We start from the raw sequence: 4,872 nt of genomic DNA, 5'->3' as shown, positions 1-4,872 counted from the left end.
GGGAACGTTGGAGTCCGCAGTCACTGGAGCAAGCAAGCCTCCCTGTTCGCTTCAGTGCATGGCTGCCGGCCGCCATCTTGGCTGGCAGTTAATTTGCATATCACCCTGATTAGCCAATGGGAAGGGTAGCGGATGTACGGCTAATTACCATGTTTCTCTTTTATTAGATAGGAGGATTGTAAATGTACTAGACACTTTTGCAACTAAAGATAATTTTTCTGTACTCATCACACCACGGTCATTTCAGACAAGTGTTGTTGTAGCTTTGTTGCTTATCTCACCTCTAGGTTGCTTATCACTACCCAAACAGCAAAGAAAAAGTGAATACTGTTTACTCTTCCAAATATGGGAAATGCCTTAGAATTATCCTGTGTAGTCTGGGACCTATAATTGCAATGGACAAAATTGGTTTAGTTAGACTCATTCTAACATTGATCGAGCTAAATGCTGTTTTCAATGTAGGCTCCACAATGCTAAGACAAGCAAAATAACCATTTATTTATTCAACATGTGTTCACTGACCAGTGACAATTTTGGAACCAAATAAAGGATCAGAGGACAAGGAGAGAATTTAATAGAGTAAATTCTGGTTAAATGGAATAATAATAATTTGATTAAAATCCAAATTCAGAAAGATCACCATATTGGATATTTTTTCATAAAGTATTTAGGCAATATTGACCATCAAAATTAAAAAAAAATAAATAAAGATGCGAGTCATTTGACTTATTATTAAGTTTTTATGCATCTACATTATTATGTGTGTAATTCAAATTTCTATTTCAAAAACTTATAGATTACTAATGATCTTCCTTACTTGAACATAAACTCCATGCGTGTAAACACTGTCTTGTTCACCAGTAATGTCATAAATTATGACACAGAGGAGGAGGCACTTAACAAGTATTTGCTGAATTAATAAATGTATTCATGTTAATGATAGCTTAATGAGATGAAAAAGTTAGTCTTAACCAGGAATGCTAAAATTCCAAATAGCAAAGGTCCTTTGCATAAACTGTAAGAAAAATGCAACCTGTGTATATCCAAAGAACATTAAGGGAAAACTACAAAGAAGATAGCAACAATAGAAATACTTTCATAGTGATACACACTATGTCAATAATAGCAATGCTAACAGACTTCTTCCCATTTTCTGAAACTCTTCAAAATTTCCCACTGGAATACATAGTCTTCTGCAAATACCTCTCCTTTCTCAACCTCTTTGAGGTTCCCTTCTACTTCTTCCTTTAACTGAAGTCTGGTTAACTTTCTTCTTTCTTTAACTTTCTTCTTCTCTTGCAGCTTTCAAGAGATGGTTGTTTTGTTTGTCCCCTGCCATCCTTTAGAAGCACGGGGGCTGGAGTTGGAGTATGACACCCTTTCTTTCCATTGCTGCTTTTAGATGAATCTCCCTTCTTCTACTAAAAAGCACTGATTCTGATCATCTCATCAAACTCTACCACTGACGCCCTATCCTTGTTGCAGACATCTTCCAAACCTGGAAGCACTCTCCCTCATTTAGTGAAGTTTTAGCATCTGGATCACTGTCACCTACTCTAAAACTCCTTAGCACCCAGTTTGTTGATTTTAATATTTATATGGATAATTGGTCTAGTATCTTACTCTCTCAACTCTGTGACCAGGTCCTCTCCTATGAAGATCTTGTCTTCTGTCTTTCTTCAGCTGCTCACTAAAATAGATAATAATTTGTGTGTTTCACACACTCCAATATATGCTTTATAAAGTTGAAATACAGGTCCCCCCCAAGCAAAATTCCAGAGTTTCTATGAAACCTTTCCTAAATTAAAATGCCATAGCAAAGAAGCAATTAACTTGGGACACATCTTGTTAACAGATGAACACAAGAAATCGAGATAAAGCACAGATGCTCACAGGCATAGATCAAAAAGCCATGGTGGCTTGATGCTGAGATGCTGAATGCAATTCCCAGGAAAGAGCTTGGCAGGGTCACTCTTGCTGCTCAGGGTGTGTATGGCAATCCTAGCTCACCCAGTGTTGTGTACCGCCACTTAGAACATGACCTTTGATGGGTTCAATACTTACACTTCCTTTAACTTCATCTGTATATTCCTTTCTTGGCCACCATCATTTAGTCTCACTTTCTTTGAACATTCCTTCTGTGTTATAGTCTCACAATACTACATGGCACGTTCCTTTACTTCATAGATAATAACCTGCAGTACCTCAACTCCACTGTCATATTGAAACTCCTCTGATAATGCTTGGATTAAACTATGCTGCCCTACTCACTCTCCTCACCCTTATCATCAAACCTAACTATACCTTAATGAGATAAGCTGTTTCAGTCTTTGTGGGAGTTCCAAAATATTTATTAACTGCTTACCTGTAATTTTAAGAGGAAGGCTCTCACATGTTTTTCATATGTGGTTTTTCTCTGGAAATTCTTTTTTTTTGTTTGTTTATGAGAGCTCTGTTTTCTTCTTCTGTTCAATTTAATTTAGCTTAGTCCTCTCTGACCCAGAAAAAAACAAAACTATTTTCCATTATCTGGTCCTAAAGTGGGTTTACACCCCCAAGGTAGTCATTACATTTATTCATAGTTTACCTATAATATTACTATATTGAAAAAATTCTGTGATTTATTTAAGGTGGAGATTAACAAACTTTTCCTGCAAAGGGCTAGATTGTACATGTTTTTGGCTCTGTGGGCCATAGAGTGTGTGTTTTAACTAATAAACTCTGCTACTGTAGGCAGAAGAAGCCTAGATAATCCATAAACAAATGGGTGTTCTGTGTGCCAATAAAACTTTATTTATGGATATTTAAAATATAAAAAAATAAAAGAGCCATTGGTTAAGTTATGTCTTTATTTCTCTTTCATATCTATGAGGCCAGGCCTCAAAGCTCTCAACGTTAGTAATCCTCCTCATTTTCCACCATATCAGTATGAATTCCTCTGTTATTTTTCCTTTTCCCCCTTCTTGTTTTCTGACCATTTCAAATGTTTTTCTATCTTTGGATTATTTACAAAATCCTAATTCCTAGAACAAACTGTTATAGGAACAAGCCTCATTAATTTCTTCCTTAGCCTCTGTGTTAATAATAATTTCTTTGAGTATTTACTCAATCTAAACTAACAACATAATTTGTCTTTCACATAATAAGGTCCTAGTCCTCTTTACCTCTTCATAGGTTAAATTAACCACACTCTCAGGTTTAAACTTAATTTGGGTGATTAGAATTGATAGCCTTTATTAAAATGTATAATAAATTCAAGACATTAAATAGAAATATGCTGATGTGTGTATGTATATACACATATATGTACTTTTTGTTAAATTCTAGGATTTAAAGACAAGATTTACTCAGCTCAATATTCAGTAGAGGCCTATACTGGGTTTAGTTAATTTAGTTTAATTAGTCTTGAGGTTGGTAATTTTATTTATCTACTCTTTAGAAGAAAAATGCTTACAATCATAAAATATATCTATTCTTATTAAAATAAGTTTTACCTGTCTCTAAGAAATTTAAACTGTGAAATAAATGTGAAAAGCTGTGAGGAGTTGATAACTTTTAAATTCTCCTGAAATACTATCACTGTAAACCACTATTTCAATCTTTGTTGGTGGGAAACTATATTGCATTTGTACATATTTAAGTAGAAATACACAGGATACTGAGTATGTGTATCATGTAATATAATTTCATCTTTTTTAAAATATATTTTAAAAAGCTAATAGCCAGAAGCTTATGTTGAAATATATAAAACTATGAAGTTCATGGTCACTTGGTAATTATCATTTATAGCCCACTACTTCTGCACCAAATATAGTGCTTTGGAAACAAATTCTGTCAAATATATAGCGCGGAGAGGCCCCTCTACTGTGGGTCCGGCTGGAGGGTCCGCAGGCCTCCCCTGGCTCTGGCCTACCTCTTTGGGGCAATCCATCGAGGAGCCTCAAATGTGTGGGTGAGGTCTACCTCTTTGGGGCAATTATCATTTATAGCCCACTACTTCTGCACCAAATATAGTGCTTTGGAAACAAATTCTGTCAAATATATAGCACGGAGAGGCCCCTCTACTGTGGGTCCGGCTGGAGGGTCCGCAGGCCTCCCCTGGCTCTGGCCTACCTCTTTGGGGCAATCCATCGAGGAGCCCCAAATGTGTGGGTGAGGTCTCCCTCTTTGGGGTGATGGATTGCAGGGATCCAGCACTGTGACAAGGCACAGGCCAGGCTGGGGGACCCCATCTCTCGCCCCAAGTGCACGAATTTCATGCATCAGGCCACTAGTACATATATAAAATCACTAAATAGATCTTTAAAGAATGAGGGCTTTCTCTTATCCCTTATTTTGAGCATATCCCTGAATAAAAAGTATAATCCTCTTACATGAGTACTACCTCTAGAAATCTATCTCAACTTTAATAAGTTTCAAGTTTGTTCCATTTATCTTTAAAAGTCTAAATTTCAACACTCTATTGTTTTTTATTCTGATTCTGGCAATGGATTTTTTTTCATACTTAACTTTTTTTCTTTATGCAACACATTTTCTTCTGCCATATTCTGTGTTCAATATTTTTAATACTTTTTTTATTCAATTTCTTGAGAAAAACTAATGACGTTAAATATTTAGATTGTTCCTACCTCAATATCTCTTAGGGAAAAGGTAAGTTTATTATCATGTGTTCATATATAGGAGGATGTTGTACCAGAAGAATGAGCTAATAAGCTTATTTTAGCTGGATGTTTTCTCCAGAAAAAGGACCTGTAAAATGTTCTAAGAAAAAAAAAAACAATTTAGAAGATAACAATCATAAGAGATTTGCAATACTTTTTAACTTTTAAAACAAATACTCAGATCATTAACTGTTGCCATCTCCAAATGATG

Source organism: Myotis brandtii, unplaced genomic scaffold, assembly GCF_000412655.1.
Source record: "Myotis brandtii unplaced genomic scaffold, ASM41265v1 scaffold28, whole genome shotgun sequence".
In the NCBI taxonomy this organism is placed as follows: Eukaryota; Metazoa; Chordata; class Mammalia; order Chiroptera; family Vespertilionidae; genus Myotis; species Myotis brandtii.
Note: the sequence above shows the minus strand (reverse complement) of the source record.